Here is a 22,236-nt window from a genome sequence, read left to right as displayed (position 1 = left end):
TTAAAATACAAAATCCTGAGCTAACAGATCAAAGGGAAATCTGCACTACATTTATTAAACTACAGTGACGTCAAGGTCTGCATACAACAACTCTAAAAACTAAGGAAGGAAAGCGAAGTAATTTTACTCTGAGGAAAATTTATTAGGACTTGCTAAAAGAAATACTTACATAATACATACAGTAGGTTTGTATAGTACTGATTAATAGTTGTCCATTGTCTTTAGGGAAATATTCTATCTGTAGTACAAGCTTTAATTTGAGTGAACAAGCCAATGTTCTATGCAATTCCTCTCCGTCAAACCCAAGAATGGAGACATATACCCATAGGAATGTTTATGTTCTCTAAATGCAGATATGTGTCTTGAATATCAAGTTAGCATCTAGCTTACCTATATACTAAATAAAACCCCAAATGTTCCTAAATAGATGTTCTGAATGACTCTGTGGAGAATACTCTCTTAACTAACTAAACAGGGAGTGCAGGCTTCCAATTTAAGCAGACGCTTAATGCTGGACAGAAGACTAAAACTCAGCAAAATAGCTCTATATCTCCTCCTCCACATGATATCACAGTGAATACCTCTACAAACAGGGTCCAGTGACTACAAAAGAACTAAAGAAGTGGACACACTAAAAACTTTCCAAAACTGACTACAGAAAGGGAAAACAGAACGTGCAGCACACAATAAAAAGTCTTCTAGCATGGTTTTGCCCATTAGTAGACACTTTGAAAGCCTGCATTTAAAATTATTTTCCCAGCATTTTATTGGAACTCTGTGTTCGAAGTCAGGAGCCTATGACCCCACAATTCAAAATATATCTCCTATGAAATAACCTTTTCTTCTCCTACGATTCTGTATCTCATCAACTATACAATTTCCAACACTGCAGTTATGTGAGATCAACAACTTCCATTATTATATAAATGTGACGCATTCCTTGAGCACTCTCCATACATCCATCAGTCCTTGGATTAGGCAATGAACTTTCTTGACTTTATAACTGCAGTGGAGGGTAAGCTACAATTTGAAAAGAAATAATGAAAAAATCTATTGAAAAAAATTCCACCAAATGAAATTAAACTAATAGTGGCGTTGTAGATCAACAGGCCTGGACCTTTCAGGCGTACAGCACAGATATTTATCTTTCAAGGTCACAGAATAGAGATTCTGGATCTAAATGAGCAAACCGCAGCCTAATGCCTGCTACTCTCTTTCCAAAAGACTCTTCAAAGGAAATCAGGAGTAGAAGTTGTAGCAACTGATAGAAATAATGACATTAAATGAAATATGCACAATGCATTTTTAATACAACTGTGGTTTAAATAGCTTTTTCTAGACAAAAAAGGGCTGAAAACACTCCCGATTCTTAAATCCTGTCTACGTATGCACATACAGTTGTATTTACTTTGGTTACAAGAATTGTTTTCTGTTTTAATAGAACGTGTACTCTCATATATATGCATTGCTTTCTCCCTTCCTTTCAAAAATCAGCAACTAATAATTGCTTAAAAGGTTTGGATTGACAGATCCAAAAAAACTCAAAAGTTAATTTCTTCAACAGACTAACAGAAAAACCCCAAGTAGAATGATTGCATTCTGCTTCTTCCAGACTACCTTCCAACATCTTTTCAATCTTATCCTCTAAAAACTCTGCCAAGAACAATGCCAGTCCTCATTATTTACTAGAAACATTTTCTGATCAATATTTGTTTACTAAAACCACCAACAGGCCGCAGATAAAGTTTCTGATTGACCGTGACTGGGATAATGCATTCTAACAGTGCAGAATATTAACCAGTTTACCACCTATTTTCAATTTTTATTATTACCTGCATTCACTCAATGCTTTGTACAAGGACCAAATTAATTCTAAAATGTTAGAAGTGCCAGAAGCCTTTATTAGATTTTTTTGCACAGATCACAACTCCATATGCTGCTTCACTTGAAAACAAGCCAGGATTTTTCTGCTTATCAACAATAAAGAATTTTTGCACCTTGCACTTTGTCATCAGGAAACATTCATGCACTTTGTGCTTTGAAACATTCATAGTACCATGTCTTGTGTTCCTCTGTAGCCTACACAGTGCAAGTGCCAGATACCTTCAATCTTTTCCAGGAGCTAACATCATTAGGTTAGATCTCAAGTCTCAGTGAGCACTTTTTGATGTTAGATCCTCTCTGTGTACTAAAAATTTCCTCAAAGATTATGGCTAGTCCCACTGGCACAGAGAATGAATAGGACAGAACAGAAAGAAGAGGGAAGAGAACAAGAAAAACAGAAGCAGTAGAAAAGGTAACAAAAACATTAACACAAGCATTTTCTTAGCCCTTTAAACTCCTAATTCTTTTCTATACTTCAACATACTGCCATCAGTAAAAGCTCTTCTCTAAAATCTACTACAACGAAGCCATAAGCCATTTTTCCCAAAAGATCCATTGGTCACAGGTAAACCCACAAGCACTCTGCTATCAGACCTCTTCTGTACTTTTAAATACTTGGGTGCATATCCACAAAAACATGTGGGCAGAATTCAGGTGTCTAAATCCATGAAAATGACGCATGAAACACACTCTACACCTCCTAGATATCTGAAATGAAACAGGTATCTAGTTCTCCAGTGAACTTTGGGGAAATCCGGATTTCAGAATCAGCCATCCTTGGCAGTGATAAACATTCTAATATCTATCTCAAATCCAACAGTGCTCTCAAGATTCACAGCTTTGCCATCTAAGGACCTACAAGCACAAGGAAATCTGATCTGCAGGACTAGTCTGGGTGCACCCAGTGTCTCCTAGAAACACTGAGTTGAGCATAAAGCATATAACATACCACGCCACTTCCATTCAAAAATGTTAGAGGCCAGTAGTTAGGGTCCTTGACTCTGCTCTCCTTAGCCTGAGGGAATCAAAGGATACCCCGTATCTCCGAACTACCTCAGCGAGGTGGTTAGAAGAGGCTACACCGGGATGGAAGTTTTTCCTAGATCTTTTGTTGAAGCTAAGAGGATTGGAAATACAGATCAATCTTTCCTTTGGGATTCTGATTTCCTTCATCCATTAATAAAAGCCTCAAAATTTTTATTCATTATTACAATTAATGTTGTGACTGATGTTGTCTGTATCAATTTGATGAAGTTGTTGATACTTTTAAAGTAGCTATTTTTATTAAATATTATGCCTATGAAGTCCAGAGAGTGTGACACTTGTATGAAATTTTGTTTCGAGAACATGGAGCCTACTGGCCCAAAACTCAAAGCAGAATATATGTACAGTAGTCTCAGTGAGTAATGCATGTTACGTTAAACTTGATTAAGAATTAAGAAGAAATATTAATATGCAGAACTATCTGTTTTTTCTAAAGCAAATCATACAGGAACAAGGAGAGATAGTCTCAGATCTATAAAAAGAATCTGCACATTTTCTTCCTCTACAGATACAATACTGACATGGACCTCCAGCTGTGTCCACAACAAAGAAGTAGAGAATAATTGAGAAAAGACTGCAGCAAATAATTTCTTCTCAAATACAGATTTCTAGTTATGTACATAAAAAAACATCCATAGAACTGATATGTTCCAAATAAAAACAACAGCATGAATGCTAACTACTTGACACCAACACATAAAGTGAATTAAACTGAATACTATCCTCAGGATTTGCATTTGTTCTTTGCATTCCAGACTCCACCGGCCCAGATGACAGTACAGAGCCAGCAGCTCTCTCAAGAGTCAAGATCCAACACACAGTCTTTGAAGGGAAGACAGGTTTCTCTCTCCCTTCAATTATTAGCAGATTTTAACTATTCCAAAATCATTTGATAATTAGCATATGTCTTCTCAATGCAAAACTAGTGCAAAGCAAAGAGTGAAGACAAAAGTATAAATTCAGGTTTTGGATTTTAATTTAGATACTGCTCTTTCCTGCACGGAAGTCAAAAAACAGAGATACTACTAATTCACAGGACTACTGTGACTACACCACACTATAGACTGTTCTGAAAAGTAAAAAGGATTATGCAGAAGCCACTTCCTGTAAGTTGTAAAAAGAGGGGTTTTCTGTGTTTGTGATGCTTGTGATAGTTGCTATAAAAATGAAAAATCTTATGAAAAGCCTACTACTAACAAATGCCTATCAATGAGATACTTCTAAAGCCATCCCTTCCAAGCTGATGCTTCCATTACCTGACCAAAGAAGTTCTAACCCATCTGAAACGGAGAGATCTCCACATCCTTTAGGGCACAAAGTTTTAAATGAAAGACACTTCAACAAAAATTCATAAGCAGATTAAAAAAAAAATCAACTTAAGTTACCTTATTACACTAAATTGTGTAGGTGGCCGAAATACACTAGATGAACAAATTCATTCACATTTTGTGATAATACATGCTGCTTACCAAATGTCTGTGAAAGCCTGTAAAAACTTCAGGTTACAGCTAAACTCTCGACATACTTACAAAGAAGAAGAAATTACCCTTGCCATTGGAAATGTTTAATTAAATATCTTCAAAAAGCTGGGATTTTTGTATTTTGTGGCTCTTTACTTTCAATCCAAAATCCTGATTGCACATTAAAGGAGAAGAGTAAAAAGAAGATCACTGTTGAATCCCTCCACAAAAATTTACACAGATTAAAGGTGCAATTCCTAAATTAATACTTTGCAAAAATGTTAAAAAAATATAGCATTACTCAACATGAACTGGGCTGAAGACTGCATGGGAAGCTGGTAAGGAAAGCAAAAGCAAGTTATTTCAGTCTTCGGCACTTTTAAAATATTTTGTTTAAGGTAGGTAACTGTCTTTCTCAGGAATTTATATATTCCTGTTCTCTTACTACATGATCATAAACTTTTAAATGTATTTACCATCACCAATATTTTTAATAGAGAAAAACCTCCTCCCCAATATACCCTGGAAACAGCACTGAAAATAAAACAGGATTTAAAAAACAATTATAAAATTCTACTCCTCTCCTCTCTCCTTTCCCCTTTTCCTCTTTCTCACCAGAAATGGCATTCAGTGCATAACTATATCAAAACCACTGTGGGGATGCCTGTTCCCTTGGTGCTGAAAAAGGGGAAGATCATCAGCTCCAGCCACATTCGGAGGTTTCCACCACCCTTGCTTAGAGTGCAAGGTCCATTAATCCATTTTCATATATTGCCTGCTGTGGACTATTTATTTTCTGCTTCTAAATCTTTGTAATAGTATCCCAGTTATATGCACTGCACCAAATGGCAAACATTAAAAAAAAAAAAATTCTTAGTATGCAGTGAGTATCTGCTCACATGTCAGAAGTGAAGATATCTGACACATACACAATATATGACTTTGCCTGCACCCACTCTTGACAAAACAGTGGAGTTAACAGTCACACAGTCAAATATGTGTAAAATCACCTATTTCCTTGAAAGAGGGCACCTCTACTGAATAATTAAATTAAATTAAATTATGCAAGTATGTTTAACTCCAAGAAACAGAGGTAAGAAGGTTAAATATAAATGCCATATCAATTGGATAACTGTAAAATATTTACATATTAGCTGAAGTGGTTCTCTGCATTGATTATCCTATCTATGTTATAAGAACATTCACCTTAGAACATTCAGCTTAATTATTTTTTGATCAAAATTGGTCTTTATTTTACATGACTGCTCCAATTTTATTAATTTAGAGAGTATAGGTTGTTGAATTAGGAAGGATCATATTTTGGACAACAATGTCTTTTCAAATGAAAGATTTTCCTGAAGAAGTGTGTAGGTGATTTTCCTGACTAATTCTGACCTGTTTGTAATAAAAATATCAGCAGTTTCCACAAAAACACTTCCAAGATCAGCAGCTGAGAGGTAATTAGATATTTGATATTAGCGAACAAGTAGGTGGAGAATTTGGGTGCTTGGGCTAGAAACAATACCTGTAACACATAATAAATTTTAAACTTATGTAAATCCAAGCTGAAGAGTTTAAACAATCCTGAAGTCCAATCTGAAGTGATGTTAAAGATAAAAGAGAAACAACAAGAAAGCACCATACACACTTCACTGATAAGCACAGACCTATACATGCTCCTGTATAACAGGTCCAGCTGGACGAGCTCTCTGCATGAACCCCAGCTGAACACCACCCATAAACATAATAAATTCTGTAAGATTAAGACTATTCTGACATTTAGATGCTAATTAGAAACTGGAAGGTTTTGTCCAAAGTTGCAGACCAACAAGTCTCAAGGTGAAATTTTGACACTAATATTTTTTAGAAAATATATACTGAAATCTGGTTCACTGCAACTGAAAACAGTGCTCAACAGCCCTGTACTTTCAACTCTAAAATTGCAGAGACTGACAGTACGTTTTGATTATTTCAGAACCAGCAAATAAATCACACTCTGCTTATCTTAGGATATGAACTCTTCAGGGCAAAAATGTTTCCTACTATTTGTTTCTGGGACAAGAGATAGAGACACTGTGTTCTACAAATAAAAGCTCCCATACTTCTCACGCATTTCCTAGATTAGTCAGACTTTTTCCTTTCTGTTATGGTGTTGATAGTAAAACCATAAAATGAGTGGCAAAATCACAAACCAGCACATGAGAAAATGACTGTAGTACAACCATAATAATAAGTACTACACTGAATGGTAGCCATTATGTTATGTGCAGTTCCAATAATTAATTCATGGATCAATGCTCTCTTTTGAAGGTTATCCAAAATTGCAAGCAGGAGGCCTCAACCAAGGAGGTGATATTAAAAGGTCAATGTTAAAAATCTAATGTTTGTCAAAAACTATCACGTTGCTTAAAATGGGCTACTGCAGCTTTTTCCTATATTTAGTAAATAAAAGAGTATTTTGGTTATCACAGAGTAAGTGGGAATTTGTAACCATCAGCATTATAATTGGTTGCCATGTGGAACATGCCAGCTGCTTCCCACTTGGGTATCTTGTGTCTGCTGAGGGAACAAGGCATGTACAAAAACTAGGAAAAAAAATATAAAGCACTAATTAATAGAAAGTCTTGGATCAAGCAAAGTTGTTCTTGGATCAAGCAAAGTTGTGAAAGAAGGGCAATAAAAATAGCTAGAAGACAGTAGTATTGTTCATCTTGTATAAACGATACTAACATAAGAAAATAGTGAAGAAGTGTCTTCCACTCTTAAAGCTCTAGAAGCTTTTTTCAGGTTGCCTCATTACCAAATTTCTTGAACTAGGAGTTTCAACGGTCTGATCTTCTCTGGGTAAATTATCCATTACCTGTTAGTTGTTCATCTCTGATACCATATATAACAGCTGCAACATCAGAGCAGCTAGCTTGAAACATGTAAAATAAAAAATTAGCCTGTGTTATAAATGCAGTAAGAGCAAAACAAAGATCCAGTCAATGCACATGAAGGCTGTCAAAGGCAGTCGTTAAAAAGAGCAAGCAAGTTTCAAGGAGTCCCTGAGCCTTAGTAAATATTTCTCTAATAAAAGTTCACCTATTCAGTTTCTATTGGCTCATTTAAAGACCAGCTAGTACTACATAATTCTTCACTAGAATGAATTCCCAAATCCAATTTTGAGACCATGAGATACAGGTAAATACCTCCTTGAATTTAACTCGTTTGTTTTGTCAGTGGACTCCTTTCTAGACAAGAAAAAAAAATACTCTGCTCCTATAAATACCCATTTTCTTCTCTCTAAGAAGCCACATTGTGAGACAATAGTTTAATCGTTTGTCATCTGTCCTGTGGAGTACTTGGTCACACTATTGTCTCTCTCACATAATCTGAAAATCCCTGACTTCTCTATGATCTCAGTGCTCATCTGTTATACAGGTTGAAAAGCCTCACATGGGAGCCTGACACTTCTTCAAGGCCTCTACAGTAGCAGGAACTGCCTTCACTTAGGATGTTCAGGGTGTTATAAACTATTTTAACAAAATTTTAGCTGGTTAAGCTTTAAAAACATGTATATTTAAATTCATCAGGGGAAAGAAAAAGTTTTATTTGGGTTTAATCTCTTTTCTACGATTTAATAACTGTTACTCTCATCAAATCCCACAGATATGTGGATATTTCAGGCAAGTGATTTACAGAGAAAAAAATATTCAACCTAAAATAGCAAGAGTCAAATCAGAAAAAAATACTGGACTTCCCTCTCATTTTCAAAGAAAGTACAGAGGCAAAACTGTCCAATGGTCATGTAAGATTTGTTCCTAAATGTAATTCTGTGTAATTATGAGGACCCCATAGCAAGCCTTGGGTAAGATTTGAGTTGAAAAATGTTTGAGTTACACATAATACTGCAACCCAACCTCCTAACAAAGATTAATTTTTGACAGCTACAATTCATTCAAATGTATCTATTTTAAAATAAAATTTAAGGAAATTCTAATCATCTTTTACTTTATTACTGTTGTTAGTTTTAATTTAGCCAGGATTTGGGTTTGCTTGTTTGTTCTCCTACATTTTTAAGGACAGTAACAAACAGTCCATTAGAAAGAAAATTTTCCTCCAATACAATCCTTAAGACAAATACTCTACTCTTCTACCTTATGTTACTTTAAAATAATCAGGTTTCACCATAGGAGTTCTGCAAAAACACTTCGGTTTTATGTCTACCACCATAATCTTTAAATATTTTGTGTAATAGAAAAAAAAGTTTCATAGTCTTGCCTACGGGCTGTGTGAAACACACCACAAGAGCTGCATCACAGTAAGCTATACTTCTGGAAATGAAGAGGACTATAACATGATAACTCTGTATTATATTGTCTTGTTCATGACCAAAATGCAAACATTACCAATATCATTGATAGTAATAACACATGCACAAATATATCCCAATGTAACATACAAGTTTACAAGATTATTCAAGCTTGAATGAGTCTGCAATCTCCATGCACAATTTTACTAGTGAACTTCAGTAGTAGGTAGATACTGTAATAGACTCATATTGTAAATGTGTTGATCAAACCGGGTGAACAAAATATGTTGGCATGATTGCCTGGTGGGGAAATGTATTGGAGTTATGTGGGTGAAGTGTGCTGCGCATGTTCCAAGGGGTGAGGTCGCACATTGCGGTGGGGGGGGGAAACTTCATCCCACGACCACCAGAGAGCCTGAAGAGAACCCCCCCTCTAGCAACAAGACGCGCAGCCACAGAAGACGTCGGGCCAAGCTGTATCAACTTGAAATCTACCTGGAGACAAGAAAACTATAAAGAGAGGGACTCTGGTGGGGGTGAGGTGCGTGCCGTTGGTAGAGCTGACACTCCCCGGCTGCCCAGCGCTGTTTTGCCTGTTTACTGCTTGCTTAATAAATTCTAATTGGATGAGTTATAATTGAAATTGGCATATGGTTTGTGATCGTCATTCATAACAGATACGATTTTAGTTGTTGTCCTACACTTGTTTTTCTTAAAAAGACCACAACAAAAACAACAACAACAAAAAAACCACACACAAAAACACAAAAAAAACAAACTTTTTTTCCCACAGAAAGGTCTTTCTCTTATTATTTCATTCCATTTAAATGAAAACGTTAATCATAAGGATTTTAAGGATTGTTTATTACACTGTCTGGGTTGTAACTTGCCTAATTTAATGTAATCTATTATATATTGGAAAGATGAGATTTTATTTTTTACTTATGCTTCACTCTGTTTTGCAAGTAACTGAAATTCTCAGGGAACTCATAAAACAAAGCAGAAAGCCTAGTTTTAAAATTGATACCAAATCTAGGATACTGAAATCAAACAGATTTAATTCCTTTTCAGAGCACTAATTGAAATCTACATAATATATTTTAAATATTCTGCAAAAAAAGATGGCTTCATAAGTAATAAACATACAGACACAACAATGTAAGTAGAGTTTTGTTTTAGAATAAACTACTCCAAAAAGACAGGTTTTGCTAGGGGTTTTGGTTTTATGGTGGAGTTGGTTTCTTTTGCTGTTGTTGCTTTTTTTTCTTCTTCTTCTTCAACAGTAGATGGCATTCCAAGCACCTCCTGCAGAAAGTGCTTTCCTAGATGCTTGTACTGTCACCAGCTGTTACAGTGAAATGTGCAACCCTGGGCTCAGCTGCTAGCAGGTGAATTAAATAAAATTCGTTTTAACTCTGTAATTAATTTGAAATGTGTTAGTAATTATTTTGGTCTTGATATGTTATTTTGCCTGTTAAACAAGGATTTTATAACATTATTAGCCATAGTATGTTCACCAGGTGAAAATCATACGCACTAAAGAGCTCAACAACTACACAACAGACAGTAGGTTAGTGTTTCTTAGACTGTGACACTTAATTGCATTAAATGGATTTAGATTTCCTCAGAGTGCAGACAATCCGAGAGAAGGATGGCTTGTAGAGGAAATAAAAGGAACAGAAAGAGCAAATGTCATGAATTTGTTCTTCTTGTTCTCAGCCTCTTCAAAATGAGCCTTACGGGGAGCCCCTTTGCAGAGTGGACTTATGTCCTGCATCCACGTGTATATAAAGCTCTGAATACCGTCACAGAACAAACAATGGTATTGGCAGTATAAGCAGTTCGTCAGTAAGTCTGGCTTACTAAATGACATAAAAAATACAAGTTCCCTACCAAAAAAGAAGCACTGCACAGCTTCTACTATGAAAATAAGATTAGAATCTGATTTAAACAGGAAATGAAAAACCAGGAGAAGAAAAATAAATGAGAATAAATGCAGAGTCTATTGTTCCATACAAATTTTGTGACAATACTTTCAAACAGATTTTTTAATCTAGGAAAGTGTTATTTGTACTGACACAAAATTTTCTGTGCCATCTTCTCATTAAAGAACAGAAAATGTAATTACATATATTATAGATATTGCCATGTTTAATAGCCAATTTATCAAGAAATCATTTATTTTTGCTGATTTGCTGGTGCTGTTCACATTAATCTTGAAAGGTGGAAACTATATCATTATTATTAAAGAAAATTCTTAAATACTTTCTGAGGGAATAATTCCAATATTCTTAAGACCTGTTAAGATAACAAAACGTAAAATACTATTTTTTTTCTGAGAAAATAATTAATTGAATAAAAATATAAATGGGAATAATTTAGCTACCTGAATTCTCTATTCATGTATTCTACAGAATTTATTAGTTTATATCAGGGAAATCACTGGAAATTCCTGTCATCTAATCTCATCTATCTGTGTTATAACCTCTATAAAGCTACATGAGATACTTGAGGTAAATACAATGCTCAGTTTATATGCTACTGAAAGAAAGCACAAGTGGTTTTTCTTTAAAAGCAGTTGTCATCTGGTCATTCATTTGAGGCATGGAGGAGCTAGAATCATCAACAGAATACTATTATAAACTGTCTGCATAACTAGTTATAGTCTACAACAGTGGAAATGTTCTTTTCCATTGGTTTCTAAGCCTGAATCAATGTTCCACTAAGAAACAAAAGATACCAGTCTATTTTTTTACAGAATAGTTTGCTATTTCTGTCTGCCTGTATCTTTTGATCAGCACTCTGTTGGGGTTTGTTTGCTATTTGCATCTTTATTTTAAAGTGAATTAAAGTTAGATAACACTTGGAACTCACCAGATTTTTATAGATTTTTTTCTGATTCTTTGTCTTGTACACATCATATGAATAAGGCTCTCCTAGTCTGAGGAGTTCATTTAAATTGATAAGTTTTGTAGAAATTTTTGTTTCTTATGTTGTACAGATGTATTTACACCTAGAAAGCAAAGTGATTCTAATGCTTTACCACAGATGCCAATTAAACTGGAGTTTGTAATCATTCACAATTATTTTTACCTAGTGACTAGGCATTAGGCTCAGGAGATGAACATAATTTGCGTACATTCTACTCTCTCACAGTTAGTTTCAAATTTTAAGGTTTTAATACTGATGTTCAATACTATCTGCGTTAAAAGAGGAACTGGTTTGGTAAAAGTATTCAAAACAGAAACCAACTTAGCTGGTCTAATTCAAGAAGGAAACACCACTTAAAATAAAAAAAAAAAAAAACACAAAAAAACCCCAACAACCTTCTGTAGAACACATGACTGAGATTAATCTTTAACAATTTTGATTTTTTTGGCCCGGAACTAAAAGTCTTTCAAATAGCTCCCGTATCACAAATTGCATACTAAGCAGAACCTTAAAAGCATTTAAATAATCTGCTATAAAAATTAATGAAAATTATTTCTTTCAAACTAAATGTAACAGCCTCTGATCAGAATTCCTTAGCCTCTCCAAAATATCTTGTTTTGGCTGAGAACATCAATAGTTTTAAAAGCTAAAACTATTTCATTTTGATTAATTTTCATTAACTCCTGCCGCATATGAACCTCTGCAGTGGCCAGAGGCTGAATCTAACAGAGACATTTCCTGGTTGAGTGAGCTGTGGTTTTATTCAGCCTACTAAAATCTTACTACAGCAAAACCTGAGAAGTGTGATGGCTTGTGTCTTTTAGACTTGATGTTCCAGAGTACCACGCAGGTTGATGCAGAGGCTGTACTAAATTTCAAGGCTGTACTGCCATGTAAATTTATTTTCTCTTTGCGTGTTAATTTTCCTCAGTGTCTTTCTACAGGTTATTCAGCAAATTGGTTTAATAGCCAGTGAAAAAATTCTTACATTTAATCTCTTTCTGCATTGTAGAATGAAGAATGAAATGAGAATCTGATATGTGTATCTATTCCCATTGCTCAATGAAAGCAAATCATCTATTCTCTAAATAGGCTCCAGGAAAGAACTCTGGAATCCAAAAATGAAAGACCATAACCAAACAAAAACTGTATTACTACTTAGTAAATTCTGTGTTTATTTACAGTCCTTTAATTGGGTTTCATAGGACAACTACTCACACACACGAATAACTATTCCTCTGAGCAAACGATGTAACCTCTGAGACTTTACATAAATTAAAGTCTAAATCAATAGAAGCTGTTCAAACATTTAATTTCATTCTTCTTCTGGTTCAAAATATATCACAGTGGTTCCTGAAAGTCGTACAGACATTTCGATAAAAATCAAATTATTTCCCCAAAGTGGTGAAAAACTTCAAACGTGATTACTTTTAACATAGATTTTTAAAAATATAAATAAAGTATAACTGAAACTGTAACAGTCTTAGAGTCTTCTGTCTGACTTTGCTTTCTTTTTTTTTTTCCTAAGATTAATTTTCCTAGTCAGGCTGCAAAAAATCTTCCAAGACTCAGAGGCAGAATCAGGTGTCTAGGTTTGTAGCCTTTAAAGATTTCACCAAATACCAATGCAAATCTTAAGTGCACAATTAAAGATCATACTGTAATTAAGGAAAACTACAGTATTCTCTCAACAATTAACATTTCAAAGTTGACTAAGCACCTAAACTTCATGAGAGGATGTAATGTCTCTTGCATGGCATTATAAAGAAGAATCTGAAGTTTGCCCTCTTTGTTTTCTGTTTCCTTGGAATAAATTTAGGAACCAAATAAGAACTCAGAACACTCTCTCTGACATACCTGTTATCTGGAGCACTCACTGCATCCTTGTAACAGTGATCATTTTTGGGTTCCAGATACTCAGTATTGGCTGTAATAAGTTAAAGGCACTTGTAGGAGGAAGGCAGGGATAGAAAAGAACTTCAGTTCCCTCAGATCTCACATTCTTCCTCCAGCAAAACTACACCTGTCCTAGAGGGATAAATTGAATGCTGCTTCTATAAATACTTGCTTTTGTGAGCAACGTTCTCCATAAACATATGTTATTCAAACTCTTCTTTGAAGAGGCGTTCTAAATGTTTAATCACGGAATTCTGAAGCACAGCTCTGGATGACCATTTAACTCTTAAGTCTTTATTGTAATGCAGACACTCGTTCTCATTTCCAGCTAATTACAAGCATTCATTCATGTCTGTTTGCAATTAGGGTGCATTTAAAATGAATAGAACAATCATTCATGAAGACACTATATATAAATGAAAATTAGTATATACAAAGTGACATCAAACACAACTCAGACAATAGTCCTATGATTTAAAATGTAGCACATACTAAACATTCACAAAAAATTCACTCATTAGCACACTTTGCACAGCTACAACACTAGTATCCATTTCTAATTGGGAGTATGAAACTAAATTTTGTAAGTTCAGTATTTTCTCAAATCCACACTAGTAGTATAATGAGAAGTAAAGGCAATCTACAGAAAACAAGTTTGAAAGTGATTCTCAAGTTCATAGATTAGTGAATTTGTATGCTACTCTTTTGTACGGAAAACACTAACCCATTTCTTCTAAGGAAGGAGGTACATGCATTTTTGCTTAAAGAGACAGAGAGAAAAAAATGTACTTCATACAGGAAAAACCCACCCAAAATCAGCACAAGGAGCAGAGTTTTCAAAACTGCAGAAATTACTGATGGAAGGATGAATCTGCTAGATTTCAGTCGTGGTTATTCTGATTAGCCATTGTCTATCCCAAGCACAAGTTCAATACATGCAGACATGTGTGAGGGGCAAATGAGAGAACAATGCATTAAATAGCTTAATGTGTGATTAAAATTAGACCTACTATCTTCTATCTTGTTTAAATCTCCCAAACTGCAATTTAAGCTCAATACTTCTTGTCCCATCACCTGCAACAGGTACAAAGAGCAGCCTTTCATTTCTTTGAAAATCTTAAAGTTCCCCGCGGTATTCTGCCCTAAAGCATATGAAATTTGTTTAGTGTCTCCTCACAGCATATTTTCTGGAGATCTCACCTGGACTGTTGTCAACTAATCCACTGCTATTTTGAGCTGCAGTTTTCAAAACTAGACACATTTCAGCTGGGCATTTACTGGTGCTGGAACTGAAGTACTGACTCACAGCTTTGTAGGACATAGTGATGTTTATGCAACCTATGATGGCAAATACCCATTCCAAAACACCACAGACAATTAAAGTTCATGTTCAGCATAAGAGGCAGTTTAAAGTTTAGATATTGCACTTGGGAATTGCTACCTAATCAGTTGCTAACTTCAGTTTAAATGTATTATTACATCTTAGCATAGTACTTACTGGATAATGTCTTTGTTTAATATTAGTCAATAATTTTAGACCATATCTCTAATTTATCAAAATAATCCAAACCTCTTTTCCAACATGCTTGTAAGTGCACCCTATTTCATCATTCTGGACATTACTGAATGTGCTTGACAACTTCGACAGTTTCATTTGGTACATCTTTCTGTTTAGACAGAAAAACATCTATAAATACTAAGTAAATCGTTCTGACTGTTACTCATTGGTACCTATTATCATTCTACAGCAGTTTTCTCCATATCATCTGCCCTGGTTTGCTTAGGAATATGTTCTGTAAAATGATATTAAAGCCTTCCTCAAGTCAAGATACGTTATCTATTGCTACTTCTTTGCCTACAGAACCTGATACCTGTTGCAGAATTAGATTCTTTGGTATGATTTGATCTTGATAAATCCACATTGTCCGTTATTCATTTCTTTTTTATCTTCTAGATGCTTATAAGAACTTCCTTATTTCTCCCGCTGTTTTTCTGAGAATTAAAGTGGGCTGATTCACTTCTAATACTCTGGCTCTTCTTCCACCCACACCACCCTCACTTTTTAAAGGGCAACTCTGTGTTTGATCTTTCCTAGTCTTCTCTAAGAGCGTATCCAAGAATGAGATTCCATCAGATTTCCTCAACTCTTAAAATAGCCTAGAATAAAATCCACAAGACCCAACTAATTAGTAATTTTATCATTACCTTCTGACTCACAAATGCATTTAAATTCACAATTTTAGAGACAATCCTAGCATCTCCGTTAAATAAACAGTACTTTAGCCAACAGAAACAGAAAACTATTTTCTAAAGCCCAGTCTATTCAGACCATTTGTCTGAACACAAATATTAGTAGAAAGTCTGATCTTGACCTTCTAGGGTCAGAATGAGGCATAGAATATCTGTGACTGCTTTCAAAATTTTTCTCATTCCCATTCCTGAAAAAACTACAATAGTCCTGTACAGTTACTGAATGCTCTCTCCTACAGTTAAAACACTTGTCTTAACTGAGAAGCAAAATTTAAAATTGTTTAATAGTTCTAGGCAACAGTGTCTTGGAAAGCACAATGGTTTCTTACTAACACAGATGATCCCTATTCACCAAAGACAGAGAAAGTTCATCTGCCATAGCCCTGCCAGGCCTGTCTGTGTCACTGCCACTGCCTGTATGAAACATTCCAGGGTTTTTTTAACTTATCTGGCCTATTCCCTCACAATCTCAGGATTCTTAGTCACAGCTGAATTCTTACTTGAAGAAGTGACCCTGATGGAGAACAGAAAATGCACAGAGAGATGGACGTGCTTGTCACAGCTGCAGAAACAACACATTTTGAAACTGACCCTTACTTACAGTCTCAATTTTTTCATATAGCAAATAATACTCTTTTTTTTTTTCCCACTCAAAAGAGACACCAGCTATAGGGAGAAGGACCTCAGTAGCTATATTTAATCTCCAAATTTATTATCAGGGTATATAATTCAAAAAATTATTTAAATTTTTCTTTCCAAACAGTGTACACTAAATGAGGGGTGAAAAGAGTGACCAGCAAAATTGCAATATTAGATTTCAGAACATATAGGTAAGAATGTCGTGAGGACTGGGGAGAATGTCAGTGAGATGTGAGTTCAGGATTTAGCCTTACTAGAAAATTGATAAAATCAGTAATTTAATTTCAGTCTTAATCACTTCTGTATACACAGGAGACATAGACACTCTTAAAGAGTGTTTTGTCTGTGAAGTTGGTTCATTTTTTTTCCACTTTGGTGCTCTGGCTCCTTGATCATCCAAAGTGCACACATATTAGTTTGCAGCCAGGCCCATTATGGCTGAACCAAGCAGTCATCTTGATGCAGAAAAGCCAGCTATGAATGAGAAGATAATAAAGATTGCTCTGCACAGGGAATACAAGTGCTATCTGGCTTGGAAGCCTGGGCTTGTTTCCTAACATATATAAAAGGACAGTATTGATACAGACTGAAAATTCTATTCTAAAAGAATAGAAGGGGGGGAAAGATTAGAACAAAAATGCACATTTTAAAAGGTGAGGTTTTTGAAGTATTTAAACATTTTACTCACAATAGTAGTGAAAGTTCAGAATTTTAATATTGGATGCATTTCTAAATATGTTCTATTTCAATCTCACTTTCTTGAACTTGATGCAATAATTGCTCAAAGAGGTGGTATTACATGTAATGGATGAAGTCAGATCATACTGGTCCCTCCTCTGACTTAAAAATTTTCCTATGTGTGTGAATCCAAACACATAGCCTTTTTCAACTGATCACCCCTTCCAAGATAAGTCATCACCTATTATGTCTTAATCATATATTATTAACAACCATCTAACTGAAGTGTGAGAATTATCTGAAATGAAAATTATGCCAGCAATTTTACAGTTTCTTAGACTTTTTTTAATAAGGATTCGTAATAATATGCACTGAAAAAATAAAGGTTGCATTCTATGCACAGGGCATATTTTAAGTTAATACAATACCACCACACATTTTTTAGTGTTATTTCAAGTGTATACTATACAGCTGATACTTAAATAACAATGAATAACATTATCTAAAAAAATGAGAGGTTTATGTATCCATTCTGTTTATGGGTTCTCATACAAATCTCTGTAGTTTGCTTTGCTAAACCTGTAGAAGTCAGGTTTTTAGTTTGCCTAAAATTTTGTTTCAACATCTCTGATAATAGCTGTAATACAAGCAATGCTAAAAATATAGCAATATTATCTCATTGACTGCAGTGACTAAAAAATGTAGCACTGTGCAAAAAAAAAAAGGCTACATTCAATAAGGCTAGATGAAACTATCAAAATACAAAATTACTGAGCTTCAGAAGGAGAAAATAACAAAATTCTTCCAACTTACGTGAAAAATTATTTTTTTACTTTCTGAAGAACCTGCATACAGTGGCTTGTAATGCAGCTCAAAGACAAGCTTATACCCGGAAGAGAAACGCTTAGAAAGTGGAAGTGTGAGAGCAACCTCATTTCTGTACAAAATAAAAACACTCTGGACTGACCTGTAAAAAACACATAAAATTACTACCTAATTAATTACCCATAAGGTTTTTTACTGCTAATATAATGCTGCAGAATAACACTGATTTGCAAAATGCTCTTAGAACAGAAAGCAGTGATGGAAGTACTCTGCCTTCTTCCACAGTTCTTGTAAAGAAAGAGCAAGCTCTTTTGATTTCAATAAAATGACATTCTATAAATAAAATGTATTTATATCCTTGCAAATAAGCACAAGAGTTACACTGATCATGGCTTTAGAAATCTTGCCTAATTTTTCCATGATGCTTCAAAGCCCAGCTTAGCATCTGGATGTGCTGATTTTTATCATTTATAACGATAGCAGTACTTGAACAAGATCTCTTCAGGAATGAAGAAGAGCTGGTGGAAGATGAACAAGATGAAGTGAAAGTGCAGAAGAGACCACTTGGAAATGTTTGTATCCCTATTTTGTTGAACATACATATCCTCAAACTGTCAACTCAGTCAAAGATGTAAGAATTCTCTTGGAATTCCTCCTGATAATGGCCTACCATACAGCACCTACAGCTCTTTTCTCCTTTTCTAGCTTGTCAGGATATTCCATTTCATCTTTATGGGTGCCAATATTTATCAGCTGCCATTATCATTAACTATCTCAACCACAGTAATGCAAAACTCCTCAGCAATAAGCTGTCAGCCATTATCAAATTGCCATCTATATTTTTCCACCATAAGGGCTGTAGCCTAGTTTTCTACACTCTGCATTGATTTTTAATAGAAGAGAACATCAAGTGGAAAGTTTCATTTCTTCAAAAAGCTCAGCATCTTATCACCAATATGTCCAGGATAAAGATCACGGTCAACAGCTTCACTCCTCAGGCATAATAATGGGTTTAGTTTACATGAAAGGAGACATAGCTCTTCTACAATAATCCTCAACTACTAAACAAGCCCGTATTTTGTTCTAGCTGCAAGGTGCACTGATCTCACCTCTTCTAATATAAACACAAAGAAACGTACATATTAAAAAAAAATTAAAAATAATTAAGAAAAATGTTAAAATAAACCCCACTAACTGCTCGTGAACTGCTCATGAAATTCCTCCCTCAGGGAGAGAATGTGAGAGAACAAACCAAACGTAACAGATGTTAGTCATGTCACTTAATGCATGACTGAAAGACTGAAGATACTATGATGACGAGGACAACATAGAAACCTCTGCAGAACAGAATGGTATTAGCATTTCAGTATCATTAAAAATGAGGGAGTGATGTAAAATAAAACAAAGATAATTCTCTTCTTCACATTTAATTAAATCAAAAACTATAGAATGTCCCAACAAAGATACTTCAGAACTTCTAATTTGCTGTAAAGCCTGCCAAAAACTCAGAAGACTATGACCAAAAATTTACGTTAAATCAGCCACAGATGACACAGCACTGTGGTCAAACTGATCTATACTAAGAATACTCTATTTAGTGACGTCTTTCTTTGTTCCTGTGCATGATTTCAGGATATAAATGGAGTGACTTCATTATAAACACTACACAAACTAGTTACTGAAACCACAAATGAACGTCAAAGTTCCTATAATCATTGTATTATTAATTATAGGTACTATCACGGCAAGAAAAAAAAAGGTCGTGGACTCAGACTTTCTTTAAACAGAACAGGATATTTGTTCTGCACACCACTGACACTAGCTATGGAAAAAAAAAGCTATAATTAAAAAATATTAGAAGTGACATCTTAAAAAAGTATGATAATTGTATTTATTGGCACTTAATTAAAATCCTCAGAGTTCATCCAAAACTCCCATAAAAGCAGCACTTAACGTTTGACTGTGTTTAAATATCACCAAAAACATTTGGAAAATGCTAACCACATTCCTAAATACTAGTTGAACTTAGGAGAATTACTGAAGAACGTGGTCAACCTTAAACAAGGCAAGTCTAAATCAGCCTTCAAGAAACAGAGTAACTGCCCAGTTACCTTTCCAATAAACTTTATTGTGTCTCTGCATTATGACAGGATACAGAGGCTCCAGAGAACTCCTTCCCACTGCTTTTGTATTAAAAGTCCATACATACAGCAAGGGAAAGCTGGAGAGCTCTGTTTTCAAATAAGTTCAAGGTCATGTTCAAAGACTGCAAATGTTTATGAACATGTTTAACTTTATTTACACAAGTCTCTGCACAGGCAAGGACTAATGGCAAGATTTAGTGACTACTGTGCTGCATTCTTACATGGCCTAAAAGTACCCCAAGAAAACTATTTAAAATGTCTAAATTATGCATGAAGTACAGTTAATGAAGTTAAGTATCCTCAAAACAGAATCCAAACACTTGAAAAACTGACAAAGAAACTTTATAGATCTAGTCAACAGAAGGAAAAGGACACTGCTCTTCTGAACTTCTGTCTCTTCCATGAATTTGGGTACCTGACTGAGACCACTCTACACATTGCACATTGTGCAATAGTCCCATGAATTGTCTTTTTGCAGAATATTCTTGGAGAAGTCCGAACCTAACTGAGTGGATTCATTCTTTTAATAAACATGATACCAAACTTTTAGATAAATCTTGTCCAGACAGATATGAAAGGAACAGAATGGAAATCCAGACCTTTTTACACTCCCAGATGAAGGCTGTATCTGTAAGGGCTACAGAGCCAAGCTCTCCAGCTTGCTTTCCTGTCAGCCTCCAAGGCTTTCTGCATTGTCTGAACAATATCATAGGTTTAACAGCCGGGATAATTAATGTCCTACTAGACTTTTCACTTCATTCTTGTAGTAGGTGTGAGTCTCAAACATCCTGGATGGAAGGTTATGGAGCAAATCCTACTAGAAGACATTTCTAAGTACAGGAAGGACAAGAAGGTAAATGCAAACATACCTGAATTACCTTATTGCCTTTTGTGATAAGTGGCTGTGTGGACAAGTGGGGGGTGCAGAAAAGATGGAGCCAGACTCTTCTTGGAGGTGCACAGGTATAGGTCAAGAGGTGGCAGACAATTTGGAAAATGGGAAATTCCAACTATACATAAAGAAAACATCTCATTTTTTGAGGGTGGTCACACAACAGAAGAGGTTGCCCAGACAGACTGTAGAATCTCAATCCTTGGAGATTCAACAAGTTTCTAAACAACTTCACCTACTTGATCTTGCTTCGAGCAGGACGACCAGATTACCTCAAGAGGTCCCCTTCAACACACACAATCTTATGATGCTATGAAATGGTCTGTCACCTGGCCTTGTATTCTGACCAACTTCTCTCATACCCTTATAAAAATGTAAGATGTTTTCAGTTAAATATACCCATATTTGCTGTGTTTTACAACAGACTCAAAGCCATAGGTATTCATAAGATAAGCTCACTATCTCTGATGATGCTCAGACAGAATTTAGGAAATTCTCTCACTAGTTTTTGTATTATGACAATGAATCTCCTGTTTCTTCATGCTAAGACACTTCTGTGCACATGCTAGTGCCCAAAGTTAGCCATGTAAGGAGCTTTAGAACAAATACCTGGTTGCATAGTGATGGTTAGGTGCATGTCAGAAGATAAATTTATTAGATATCCGTATCTTACATATGTTCCTAAGACTGTGAGTAACCTTAGCAGTCTATTCACTTTACTAAAGTTAAGCATGGCTGTTCAAGGCAAAGTAGCACATTAAGTGTTCATTGCTAGTACCAGTGTTATTTTGATTCTGTTTCAAACAGAAATGGCTCATTCCACAAACAAGTATTGGCTCCCCTTTTTATATTACATTTTATTGTCATCATTCATTACACTGCCCATTCACTTACAATTCTTAATGCAGTTTACAAAAGCAAACATTTGAAGGAGGATTCAAAGAACCTTCTGTACAAATAAGATTTGTCATTTTGCTAAGTGCTAGGTAAGTACTAGTGTGAAAAAAGTAATTATGGTTCTCATTTACGTAAATACTGTCCAAAAAAGAGACAAATTCTCAATTTAGCTTTGCCATTTGAAAAGCTGAAACAGCAAAATCTATGCATGTTCCATTTTTGTGATTGTTGCAACTTATTACAAAATGTACTGGCTGTAAGAAAAAAATAATAGATTGAGCAATAAATATTTGTACTGAAATGTGCGAACACAGTTCCTGTAATTATTCTTACCTAAAGCAAAACACATGTAACAAGCAACTTTATCAAGCAACATGACAAGTGGCTTCTGACAGATGCCAT

The 22,236-nt window shown here is 35.1% G+C and overlaps 1 protein-coding gene across 26 annotated transcripts in view; it reads right to left on the bottom strand.

Annotated features, from left to right (window-relative positions):
* The window catches only part of RIMS2 (regulating synaptic membrane exocytosis 2), a 479,246-nt gene that overhangs the window by 416,051 nt on the left and 40,959 nt on the right, over positions 1-22,236 (bottom strand). The window lies entirely within an intron of this gene.

Source organism: Caloenas nicobarica, chromosome 2 (assembly GCF_036013445.1).
Source record: "Caloenas nicobarica isolate bCalNic1 chromosome 2, bCalNic1.hap1, whole genome shotgun sequence".
Taxonomy (NCBI): Eukaryota; Metazoa; Chordata; class Aves; order Columbiformes; family Columbidae; genus Caloenas; species Caloenas nicobarica.
Note: the sequence above shows the minus strand (reverse complement) of the source record. Positions and strands in the feature narration are given on the sequence as shown.